Genomic DNA, 14,327 nt, shown 5'->3' on the forward strand with positions numbered 1-14,327 from the left:
AAAGAATTTGACCCAAGCCTTCTTTCAGCCAAAGACAAGATTTATTAGAACATCCATCATGTTGGGCAGACTCTTAAGGAGTCTGAACATCTATGGGCTATTGGCTAGATTGTGAAAATCTGAGCAGTGGCTAGATTATAAGAATCCGAGCCTCAAGTCTCTATTCTTGTCCCTCTTCTCAAAACATACTTTTGAAGGACTTCATTAGTTCACTATAATTTAAGTATTTCATCTGAGAAAGTGAATCCAAGCTCTCTATATCCAGTCATCATTTTTATCATGAACTCTAACAATTTTCTGATGGACCTTGCCAACAAATCTTCCTCCCTAAAGAATAGAGTTTGCAAGAGAGTGAGTAAGGATATTGTACTTAGGGGAGAAAGGCAAAGTCCTTGCTGTGATCTGAAAGGGCATCCAGAATGTCATAGTGTGGTTAAATTACAGGCTTATCCAGAATTCATGGGTGTCAGGTTAGGCAGGAGTTGCGACAAAACAAATACACTCTTGGCTGCATTGGATTAGCTCTGGGTCTTAACAAGGACAGGACAATGCGTGAGATAGAAGTGGCAAGTGCTTACTAATTAGAACTGTTCTCTACAAGATCAACCATACTCTTTTCCCCCAATTTTTAAAAACATGTTTATTTAACATTTTAAGTTCTAAATTCTATCCTTCCATCCCCTCCCCCTACCTGACACAGTAAACAATCAGATATAGGTTATAAGAGTGCAGTTAAATAAAACATTTCCATATTAGTCTTTTTGCCCAAGAAGATTTAAATAAAAGGAAAAAAAATGAAAGTAGGAAAGTGAAAAACAACATGCTTCAGTCTGTATTTAATCAATATCAGTTCTTTCTCAGGGGGTGGACAGTATATATGCTTCATCTTTCATACTTTGTGATTGTCTTGGATCATTGTATTGCTGAGAATAGCTAAGGCATTCACAATTCTTCATAAAAAATATTGCTATTACTATATACAACATTTTTCCCATTCTGATCACTTACTATGCATCAGTTTATATACTTTCCAGTTTTTTTCTGAAATCATCTTGCTTGTTATTTCTTATAGCACAATAATATTCCATTACAATCATATAACACGACTTGTTTAGTCATTGCCCAATTGATGGGGTATCCCTTTGATTTCCAATTCTTAGCCACCAGCTGCTATAAATATTTTTGTACAAACAGGTCCTTTATCCTTTTTTTGGATGTCTTTGGGATATAGACCTACCAGTGGTATTGCTGGATCAAAAGGTATGCACAGATTTACAGCCCTTTTGGCATAGTTCCAAATTGCTCTCACAACTCCATCAAGAGGGCTAAATTTAGTGTCCCAGTTTTCCCATATCCTCTCCAACATCCAACATTTTCTTTTTTATCATATTAGCTAATCTGATAGGTGTGAGGTGGTACCTCAGAATTTTTTAAATTTGCATTTCTCTGATTAATAGTAATTAAGAGCATTTTTGTATGACTATAGATAGTTTTGATTTCTTTGTCTGAAAACTGCCTGTTTATATCCTTTGACCATTTATCAATTGGGAAATGATTTGCATTTTTATAAATTTTACTAACTTCTCTATATATTTGAGAAATGAGGCCTTTATCAGAGTAATTGTGAAAAATTTTCCCAGATTTGTTCTTTCCTTATAATTTTGATTGCATTGCTTTTGTTTACATGAAAACTTTTTAATTTTATACACTCAAAATTATGTTTTGCATTTTATAATGCTCTCTACATCTTCTTTGGTCCTAAATCTCTCCCTTATCAATAAATCTGACAAATAAAATATTTCATGCTCTCTTAATTGCTTTATGTATAAATCATATATCTATTTTGACTTTATCTTGGTATATGGCATAAGATGGTCTATATTTGGTTGCTGCCACACTGTTTTCCAGTTTTCCCAGCAGTTTTTTGTCAAATAAGGAATTTTTTCCCCAAAGGCTTGCATCTTTGGGTTTATCATGCACTAGATTATTATGGTCATTTACTATAATGTAATTTGTACCTAATCTATTCCACTGATCCCCCACACTATTTCTTAGCCAGTACCAAAGAGTTTTGATAATTACTACTTTATAAGTACAGTTTGAACTCTGGTATGGCTAGACCACCTTCTTTCACATTATTTTGTTGTTGTTGTTGTTGATTCCCTTGATATCTTTGAGCTTTTGTTCTTTCAGATAAATTTTGTTATTTTTTTTTCTCTAGCTCCATAAAACAATTTTGGTAGCCTGATTGGTATGGAACTGAATGAATGGATTAAATTAGGTAGAATTGTGATTTTTATTATATTGGCTTGGCCTAGCCATGAGCAATTCATATTTTTCCAATTGTTTAGATCTGACTTTATTTGGGTGAAAAATATTTCATAGTTTTATTCATATAATTCCTGGGCTTTTCTTGGCAGGTAAACACCCAAGTATTTAATATTGTCTGAGGTTATTTTAAATGGAATTTTCTTTCTATCTCTTGTTGCTGGACTTTCTTGGTAATCTACAGTAATGCTGATGATTTATGTGGGTTTATTTTTGTAACCTGCAAATTTTCTAAAGTTGCTAATTATTTCAAATAGTTTTTTAGCTGATTCTCTAGGATTTTCTAATTATAACATCATATTAACTGCAAAGAATGATAGTTTTATTTCCTCATTGCTTATTCTAATACCTTTAATTTCTTTTTCTTTTCTTATTCTTATAGCTAACACATCTAGTATAATATTAAGTAATAGAAGTGATAATGAGCATCCTTGCTTCACCTCTGATTGTACTGGGAAGGCTTCTAGCTTATCCTTATTACAGACAGTGCTTGCTGATGGTTTTGGATAAATATTACTTATTTCAAGGTAAGCTCCATTTATTCCTATGCTCACTAGTGTTTTTAAAAGGAATGGGTGCTGTCAATGGCTTTTTCTGCTGTATTGAGATAATCATATGATTTCTGTTGTTTTTTTTTTAATTGATACAGTTAATTATGCTTATAGTTGTCTTAATATTGAAATAGCCCTATGTTCCTGGTATAAATCCCATGTGGTCATAGCATTTGATCCTTGTGCTGTAATCTCTTTGCTATTGTTTTATTTAAAACTTGTAAATCAATATTCATTAGACAAATTGGTCTACAAATTTTTTCTTAAAAATTAAAAAAAATAATGTATAAGTAGTTTTTTCTTTCTTTTTTTTTTGTCAGGTGGTTTGTGTGCTCTGATCAACTTAGTAACCATCCATTATTCTAGAAGACTGAGGAGGAAGCATTCTACCTACTGATCCTTAGAGAGATGGTGGACTTAGATTTACAGAATAGAATGACATGTGTGTGTGTGCGCGGTGCGCATACACACACAAACACACACACATTTGGAGACAGCTGGTCAGAGAATTTGATTTGTTTGACTCTGCATGTTTGTTACAAGGTTTTTCATCTTCTTTTCTCAATGGATTGTGGGGTAAGGAGAAAGAAAGTAGAAAATATATTTGTGTTAAATATATACATAAATGTACATGTATATTTATATATAAATTTTTGGTATATATATTATACATACAAACATACATATACACACATATGTCCATTTAAAATGATTAGACTGGGATGGTAAGGGTATGTGTAAAGAAATGGGGGAATCACTAGTGAATGTTTCAGTGCTTTCCAATGTCTCCTCTATTTTAATAAAGTTTAGTCATGATTCTGGAATGCTGATCTTTGCCTTTCATTGACACCCAAAACCATTTGGTTTCACTTAATATTACTTTCTTTTTAAAGTTTATTGATGTGTTTTCTTTTTATATTACAAAACTGCAGATTACCTGCACTTCATGAGAGCTCTCTTGGAACAAAATAAAACCATTAGGTAAAACAAATAATAGTGTCTTTATCTAAAAGTACATGCAATATTCTACATCTGTAGCACCAATCATATCCATTGTTTTAATTAAATCAATTTTGTCTCCATCTACCTTTACTCCATTTAAAAGAAAAGAAAAAAATCTTGTAACAAATATATAGTCAAACAAAAATTTTCTATTAATTATGTATACTATACATGCATATATGTGTGTGTATGTATGTTTGTGTGTGTATACATACATACACACACACACCCATACATGTATATATGTATATACACATTTTGATGAGTCAATGGGGTTAAGTGACTTGCCCAGGGCCACACAGCTAGTGAGAGTTATGTGTCTGAGGCCAGATTTGAAGTCAGGTCCTCCTAATTCCAAGACTAAAGCTCTATCCACTGCACCAACTAGATGCCCCTATATATGCATATATTATGCATGTGTGAATATCTATCTATCTATATCTATCTATCTATCTATCTATCTATCATCTATTATAAATCTGCATCCTAATTCTGTCACATCTCTATAAATTTCAGGGTTTGCCATCAGTTCTCTGAAATCATGAATGATCATTATATCCATCATATTTTACAACTTTCAAAAATGTTTGTCTTTTCAATATTGTTATTGTATAAATTGATCCTATTCTGCTCATTTTATTATTTATTAGTTTATAAAATTCCTCGAAATTGTTCATTCTTATATTATTGGTATTAAGGGATAAATGATTTTTCCATTTCTTCTTATTCCACTCTGCATTATTTAATTTAAGTGTGTCCAAATCTCCTAGAAATCATGTATTTCCTCATTTCTTGCAGCATAATAGCACTCTAATTGTACTCATAAATCTATTTGTTTAGCTAGTCTTCAACTGTTGAGTAGCCTCCTAATTTCCAGATTTTTCCATGGCAAAAGATTTGCTTTAAATATTTTATATATAATGGACCTTTTCTTCTTTCTTTGATCTCTTTTGGGCATAAAACTTGCAATGGTGTAGCTGGGTCATAAGGAATGCATTGTTTAATAACTTTCTTGACATACAATTCCAAGTTGCTTTTTAGAATGATTATATGCATTTACAGGTATTATTATTTTCCATGAATACCCATGAACATGGAAAAATTGTAGCTATGTTTTGTTTCAAGTAAGTCCTTATATTTGGTTCTTAAAATTTTACCATGGGTAGCAGCATGAATAGAATGAACACGGCTTAATTGCTGTGACTGATAACATTGGTCAATTTTCATCAAAATGAAGAAATCTGGTTGCCACGTTGATTTTTATTTTCTTTCTCTATTTTGAAAACTGTGCTATGAGATGAAGCATGCTATATAGATAGAGAGCCTGTTTCCAAGGCAGTAATGAAGGAATGAATGAATGGAAATAGCATAAATTAACAGCTTATTAAATGTAAAGCAATGTGTTGAATGCTGTGGACCATGAATGGAAAAATTAAAACAGTCCTATTGTGAAGTAGCACACATTCAAAGAGGGGGAAACACATAGAGAAGATCTCAGGTGGTAGACTGAAAAACCATCACAGCCTGCCATAGAGGCAGCTAGGTGATGCAATGGATAGCAGGTCCCCCACCACTGGGTTAAAGTGCTGAGCCTGGAGTCAGGAAGACCTGAGTTCAAATCTGGCCTCAGATACTGTAAAGCTGTTTGATGCTGTTTGCCTTAGTTCCTTTGTTTGGAAAGTGAGGATAATAATAGCATCTACCTCCCAGGGTTATTGTAAGAACAAAATCATATAACATTTGTAAAGTATTTAGCACATCACCTTTCCTGTAGTTGCATTAATAAATACATATTTCCTTCTTTCCTTCCCCATGCTTCTTATAGCAAGGAAGATAGTAACACTTCTTGTGTAATGTTAGTTTCACTATCATTCAGTTGTTTTCAGTTATGTCTGACTATTTGTGGCCCCATTCGAGGTTCTCTTGACAAAGATACTTGAGTAATTTGCCATTTCCTTCTCTTGCTCATTTTACAGATGAGCAAACTGAGGCAAACAAGGTTAAGTGATTTGTCTAGGGTCACAGAGCTAGTGAATGTCTGAGGCCAGATTTGAACTCACAAAGATGAGTCTTCCTGACTCCAGGCCCAGCACTCTGTTCACTGTTCCACCAAGCTACCCATTGAATGTTATTTTCATTGCTATACATACCATATAAGATATAGTTATAGATGGTATCTATAGTTCATATAGATGTATCTATATTATTTCTCTCTCTCTCTCTCTCTCTCTCTCTCTCTCTCTCTCTCTCTCTCTCTCTCTCTCTCTCTCTCTTTCTCTGTCTCTCTCTCCCTCTCTCTGTCTCTCTCTCTGTGTCTCTCTCAAATATGCCATGTCTTTTTCTATTGAACCACCTGACAGTGCCAAGAACTTTGGTAATGAAAACCTTCTTTTACAAGTTTTCATTACCTTTTAGCTGCTGAGGAGGAATTTGCTAGTTGTGTGTATTCATTGGCATTGCTTCCTTAGACTATAAGCTGTAGAAGCCAGATAATCTGTAGGTTACTACTGTCCCCAGTGTGCTGTGTTGGTGTTGGTGGTAACATACATAATGGGTCACTTTTTCACAAAGATTGTTCTCCTTTATCGTGGCTAAAAGAACTTAGGAAGTAGCAGTGAAATGAAAATTGAATTCTCAATTCACTGCTAAATAAATATGGTCATATGGAGTTCTCAGGAGGCCCTTGTGGTGCCTCAAGTTCCACTAGATCCTAGGATGCGAGCTGAGATAGAACTAGCTGGTATACTTTGGTAAATCATTTCAGCGGTGATACCAGTCCACCTCGGCAAACTATAACTGTATCCATTTCACTGCTTAGGAAAGTGCAGCAGAATAGGAAATAGCCCAACATGAGCTAATTAAATACCTTCAACATGCAAGGAAGCTATGATTCAAAGGTGAAATCAAAATAGTTCCCATCTTCAAGGAGTTTAAATTCTTTGAGTGTTGCTTCAAGAGCAACAAAGAAGCTAAAATATGGCTATGGGGAACTTTCTAAAATATCTCCAAAAAGGGAAGAAATATATTTGTAATAACTAAGATCTGTGAGTTACAGTTCTGCCACATGTGATCTCTAAGCTTCAGCCCACTTTCCCCTTTACTTTCTATGTATTGGTAGATGAATGTGCTGGTCTTGGAGGGAAGAAGGGAATGTTTTATAGCAAGGTATTTATTAGAAAGAAAACTCCCAAACCTACCATAAGATGAAAATATATAAATACTCTGCGGATACACACATACAAATACATATGCACACATACATATAGACAATAAGGTAGTTTAGGAAAGGCTTCTTATAAGAAGTGACACATGAGATAGATCTGCCTAAAGGGTAGCTAGGGTTTCTAAGAGGCAGAGAAGTAAGGAGGGTATGTATTCTAGGCCTAATGATAATTAATGAAAAGTCAGAGTCTGGAAATGAAAGGCTGAGTTTGAAGAACAACTAGTTGGCTAATGCAACTAGAATGTAGTGTGTAACGAGGGAAAATTATATATTACAAGCCTGGGGTTGGGTGATAGTGGTATTGGAACTTAATCTGAAGGGCTTTAAATGCCAAGCTGAAAAGAGTATTCACCTAGGGTATTAATTTATCCCCTGAATTCATCAGAGTTCCATTCTACAAGCAAGGAAAGGAAAGGTTTGGAAATCTAAAATATTACTTGCAAATTAATGCTCTACCAAAGTGCTTTTCTAATATTCCATTTTAGTATTCTTCATGGGTCTTCCATTGATTCTTTTTTCCCCCTTATTTCACAACATGCTAACTAGAAGGGATTTTTCACTCATCTTCTGCAAAGACATTGTCTATTGGTCTTGGGCAAGGAAAGAAGAAACCTTTTTTTTCCACTTCTACATCTGAAGGTCCCTTGAATTAATTTATATAATGCAGAATATTGAAAATACCTGAGGCAATCCTACTTCTAGTCATATGATCAAGGTGATTATACAGCAATAATTTCCTGTTTAATCTGTTTTTAATGACATTTCTCTCCAGGAAGAGAAAATGAATAGAATACTAGCATGACATAAATCAATTGGATATATTCTTTGTAATTCTTTGCTTGGATTTTGGGTAAAAGTGCATTTTGATCACCACAGGGAGTTTTACTATTGCAATAAACACAATCAAAATGGTATTTTTTATACTTCATCATCCCTGAGAAATGTTTTGTGATACAATGATGAAATAGTCTTATTTCATTCCTTATTTTTTTCTTTATCTTGTTTCACACCCAAACTATCCCATTTGATTCTTCTAGGATACTGATATAAGTGAGGAAAGGATGCCCATAGCTAAAAATTTCTGAACAACATCCTTTGTAAATGTGAAAAAAAATAAGCAAATTTCCAATTCCTTGATCCAGTATTTATGAAGTAGTATGGACAATTAGGGAGAGAAGAAAAAAAGGAAAGAGACTAGATCCCTTGCTCTGATTCAAATTTGCTTTTCATTGACTTTTGCACTTTCCCCATTCAGATGGATCCTATGCACTTTTTTGCTAACCTATATTCCAGTAATCCTCAAAAGTTAAATGATGCATCTTCAACAAGTGGGAGAGGGAGAGTGGGAGAAGAGAAATGTATATAACTTTAAATGAATTGGGTATTGCATGCAAATTCAATACTTTATGGAAATTTGAAAGCCTCTGATACTATCATGGAGATGTGTTCTTCTGAATAAAATATGTGAAACAACTGTGGAATAGTCAAAATTACAGCACAAAAGCAAATATTTTCATGAACTAATGAGACTTTCAGTAAGCTAAAATGGTCATATCCTGTCAATTTTAGTTTTGCAACATCTAATGAATATACCAGTAGGTGGAGAAGCGGAGGGAGAGAATTCCAGACATGTGAGATAGCCATGAAAACACTCAGAGTTGAAGAATATTAAGAAGGCTAGTGACATGAAATTGCGGAGTATATGAGAATGGACAAGATGTAAGAAAACTAGAAAGGTAGGAGAAAGGAAAGTTATGAATGAATCTGAATGCTAACCACAAGATTTCATATTTGGACCTTGAGGTGACAGAGAGCTCCTGGTATTTATGGTCTATGTAGGTGATATAGTCAGACCTATGCTTTAGTTAGATCAATTTGATAGATGAGTTGAGGATGAACTGCATTAGTGAGAACACTGAGGCAGAGAGACCAACCAGCAGGTCACTACAGTACAAATGTGATATGATCAAGTTCTATATGAGTGATGGTAGTGTCAGAAGAGAGAAGGAGCCATGTGCAAGAGATGTTACAAGCATAAAATTGACAGTCTTTGTCAACATATCAGATAAGGAAGGAGACATGAAAGAAAAGAGTCAAGAGTGACAAGCTGTAAGGCAGGGGCACTGGGAGGACAGTGGTGCTCAACAGTAATAGGGAAGTTAGGAGGGAGGCAGTTTAGTTTTGGACATACTGAGTTTAAAATGTCTAAGAGATGTCTAGTTTGTAATGTTGATTAGGCAGTGGGGGAGGACAGACAGGAGATGAGTAGAAAAGTTAGAACAAGAAACAGACATTTGAGAATTAAATCTATAGGAGCTGATGAGATCAATAAATGAAGTAGTATAAAGGGAAAAGAGGGCCTAGGACAGAACTCTAGGGAACACCTGTAGTTAGAGGGCATGATCTGGGTAAGGATCCAGTAAAGAAGACTGAGAAAGAGCAGTCAGGTAAGAGGAGAATCAGGAGAGAGTGGTGTCCTGAACACCTGAAGAGAGGAGATACTGCCAAGGAGGAGAGGATTATCAACAGTATCAAAGGGCTGCAGAGATGTCAAGAAGAATAAGGATTAAGAGAAGGCCATTGGATTTGGAGAAAAGACCATTGGATTGGGAAAAAAAAAAGTTTAGAAGATAGAATGCACCTGGTTATATAATCTGGCAGTAATCGGCATGGAAATAATAATTTAGACTAGTTCAGAACCCAAATTATTCAAACATGTGGAAGAGAATTGGATTCTATTAAATAGTGATTGAGGAGAAAGCATTCTCGCTAGACTCTCTAGCAGTTGGCTTTGAACTTGGTCTCTTCCCTGCTGTAACCTAACTTGGGCAGAATAGGACTTTGTAAGCTTTGAAGGACTTGAAAAATTTGAGGCTTTTTATCTCCAGATCAGCATCCTGGTATCAGCCCCCAGGATAACAACAGTTAGTGGCAGTGTCTACCATAGAAACCAAATACAGAGGAGATACAGATTTACCACTCCACAGAGAGCAGCTAAGAAGCTAAAATGTGACTATGGGGAACTTTTTTAATATCTCCAAGAAGGGAAAAAATAGATTTGTAATAACTAAGATCTGTGAGTTACCCTTCTGCTACATGTGATCTCTAAGCCTGAGCCTACTTTCCCCTGTACTTTCTATGCACTGGTAGATGAATGTGCCAGTCTTTGAGGGGAAAGGGGAATTTTTACAGCAATTATTTTTACTGAACTATATTAGTAAATATTCCTTTCTGAAAACTGTTTAATGTTGACTGACTAAATGATAACAAACTCATAATCTTAGGAGGAAAATGCTAGTGGAAGTATTTATTAGAAAAACAACTCCCAAACCTATAGTTTTTCCTCCTAGACTCATAAGGGGATGTAGCAGCCATGTGCTTGGCTGTGATACATAAGAATTTCAGAGCATGTGTAGCAGATATAAAAGGCCAAGAGATGCTTTCTGCAGTGACAAGGATCAAGAAATGAAGTTGATTAATATCAACTGGAGAATGACTAAAAATTTTGTAGCATCTGTACATAATGGAATTTTATTGCACTGTAAGAAGCAATAAACATGAAGGATGAAGAGAAGCATATAAATTTTATAAGTGATGCAAAGTTAAAAAGAATGAAGAAAATTATATATACAATGACAATACATCAAAAGAACAAAAACAATCTAAGTGGAACATTGTGCAATTATAACATCCATCTTGTTGAATGAGGGATGAGAGAATGGAATAGAACACCAGTAGATGGTCATGAAGCTTTATTATTATGAGATCTACACTATTTTTGTAATTCAACTTCATTGCAACCTAGCTTCCTATTGCAGTTGATTCTCATCCTTTGCAATGGTTATGTTCTACAAATTTTATGTGAATATTGAATTAGTATATATTGAAGCATTGATCCTAGGGAAAGTACAAGGTTAGGTTCCAGCAAGCCTCTGGTCACTTTTCTAAACAGCCTCATGTGCAGATTACCAAATCATCCCTTCCTTTTTTCTGGATGTACTTTATTGCTAATTCACTAACATTGAACTCACAGCCAATAGCACTGTAATTCATGCCTGAATGAAGCATATGTAACACATGTATTTTCCCCAACAGGCACATCAGAACCTTCTTGTGATTAGGAACACTAAACAGCATTTTAACACTACAATTAGTGACCATTTTAAATAGCAAAACAAAAAGTACAAAAATGTGAAAAAAGGGGCATTAATGGACTGCAGAAAGTATATTCTTTTACATTATGAAAGCTAAAATAAGAAGGCAAAGCAGTGCCTTATTTAACCTCTTCTGGGAATGTGAGCATCAGGAAACTGAAATTTTTCACTGCTCTGCACATGTCTGTGAATGCAAAAGTGCTAAGAATATTGATTTTGGGAGTAACACACTTTAACAAGTAGGCAAATTTGCAAATATGGATTTTGTGAATAATAAAGATCAGCCATAAAATAACCAGACAGGCTGATGCAAAAATCACAAATTTTCATCCACAGAAAACAATCACCCTAAAGGCCTTTCTGCATAAAAACTGCAGCTACTAAACATTTGTTAAAGTTTTAAAAAAATTCAGTAACAAAAGAAAATGATTATACTCAGGCTGAATTACTAGAGTTCTATGAGGGCATAATGAATGCAACTGAGTGAGTGTTGATCTTGAAGAAACTGTTTTGCTACTGCTTATGAGTACGTGTCTTTTCTTTTATTTTGAGGTTTTCTTGTATAGGCAGCATGTCATCCTGAAACATTCCACACGGTCACTTGTGACTTTTGGTGGTTCTGATTATGATGTGATGTCATCTGGTGTGCTCAGTCATGAGAAATTACTTTAAAAGGGTTTAGTGAAGTGGCCACCACGTTGCTACAACTATTATGTCCCCCAATTGTGGGGGACAGTCACATTAGATTTGCACATGAACTGCCTTTCCTAAGGACATGATTCCATTTTTTTATACTGATAGGTATTTTCACCAGGGTGGTTTATTTTCTCTGCTGTTCTATACCTTCCTGCTATTGTTGAAGCCACTTATCTATGTCTAAATGATAATTTCTGACTCCACAGACTCCCATCTCATATAATCTCTGAAGTTTCCAGTTTATTGTGCTTTTCAATACTTCACTCTTCATTGGTCTACAAGTAGCATACTGCTACCAGTTTGATAGACAAACATAATATGTTAACCAAAACCTGGAACCATGTGTTAGGTGTCATATTTTCTGCCATAGCATTAACTGAAATTACCTAAATATAGTGTCAAAAATAAATAAATCTCTTCACTGTAGGAGTTCATTCCATTCCTAGAATTCTTACATTGGAAGAGCTAAGTCAGTCATAGTTGATCATCGCATAATGCTGCTGTTACTTCATACAAAGTTCTCCTGGTTCTGCTCACTTCATTCAGCATCAGTTCATATAAGTCTTTCCAGATTTTTCTGAAGTCCTCCTGTTCATCATATTATAGTACAATAGTATTCCATTACATTCATATACCACAACTTGTTCAGCCATTCCTCAATTGATGGGTTTCCCCTCAACTTCTAATACTTTGCCACCACACAAAGAGCTGCTATAAACATTTTTGTACATGTGGGTCCTTTTCCCATTTGTATGATCTCTTTGGGATACAGACCTAGAAGTGGTATTGCTGGGTCAAAGGGTATGCACAATTTTATAGTCCTTTTGGCATAGTTCCAAATCATTCTCCAGAGTGGCTGGATTAGCTTACAACTCCACCAACAATGCTTAGTGTTCCAATTTTCCCACATCTTGTCCAACATTTATCATTTTCCTGTTTCGTCATGTTAGCCAATCTGATAAGCATGATGTGGTACCTCAGAGTCATTTTGATTTGCATTTCTCTGATCAATAGTGATTTAGAACATTTTTTCATGTGACTATAGATAGCTTTAATTTCTTCACCTGAAAACTGGCTGTTCATATCCTTTGACCATTTATCAATTGGGGAATTACTGTATTCTTAGAAATTTGACTTAGTTTCTGTATATTTTAGAAATGAGGCCTTTATCAGAGACACTGGTTGTAAAAGTTCTTTCCCAGCTTTTTGCTTCCCTCCTAATCCTAGTTGCATTGGGTTTGTTTGTGCAAAAACTTTTCAATTTAATGCAGTCAAAATTATCCATTTTGTATTTCATAATGTTCTCTATCTCTTGTTTGGTCATAAATTCTTCTGTTCTTCATAAATCTGACAGGTAAACTATTCTTGCTCTCTCCATTTGCTCACATTATCAGCCTTTATATCTAAATCATGTACCCATTTTGACTTTATTTTGGTACATGGTGTAAGATTTTGGTTTATGCCTCCTTTATGCCATGCTCTTTTCCAGTTTTCCCAGCAGTTTTAGTCAAATAGTGAGGTCTTATCCCAGAAGCTACAGTCTTTGGGTTTATCAAACAGGAGATTACTGTAGTCATTGACTATTGTGTCTTGTATACCTAACCTATTCCCCTCTGAGCACCACTCTGTTTCTTAGCCAGCACCAAGTAGATGATTGCTACTTTTAATACAATTAAGATCTGGAATGGCTAGGCCACCTTAGCTAGCCTTTCTTTTAATTAGTTCCCTTGATATTCTGGACCTTTTGTTCTTCCAAATGAGTTTCTACTTACTTTTTTGTAGCTTTATAAAATACTTTTTGGTAATTTGAATGGTATGGTACTGAATAAGTAAGTAACTTAAGGTAGAATTGTCATTTTTGTCATATTAGCTTGGCCTACCCACAAGCAACAGATGTTTTCTAATTATTTAGTTCTGACATTTTTTGTGTGAAAAGTGTTTTGCAGTTGTGTTCCTATAGTTCTTGGGTTTGTTTCATCAGGTAAACTGCTAAATATTTTATAATGTCTAGCTTTAAATGGAATTTCTCTTTCTATCTCTTTCTGTTGGGCTTCATTGGTAATATATGGAAATGCCAATGATTTATATGGGTTTATTTTATAACCTGCAACTTTGCTGAAGTCGTTTATTATTTCAAGTAATTTTTTACTTGATTCTCTAAGTATATCATCATATCATCTGCAAAAGTGAGCTTTGTTTCTTTTTTGCCTATTCTAATACCTTCCATTTATTTTTCTTCTCTTATTGCTAAAGCTAATGTTTCTAGTACCATGTTGAACAAAAGTGAAGGACTTGATTTCTACAGTTAATTTTTGTCTTTCCTTTTCCAACCTATCGACTCTCTCTTGCATACATGTCATTTCTTTTCCAAAT

The sequence above is a fragment of the Phascolarctos cinereus genome, unplaced genomic scaffold (genome assembly GCF_003287225.1).
Source record: "Phascolarctos cinereus isolate Bilbo 61053 unplaced genomic scaffold, phaCin_HiC Scaffold_4;HRSCAF=312, whole genome shotgun sequence".
Classification (NCBI taxonomy): domain Eukaryota; kingdom Metazoa; phylum Chordata; class Mammalia; order Diprotodontia; family Phascolarctidae; genus Phascolarctos; species Phascolarctos cinereus.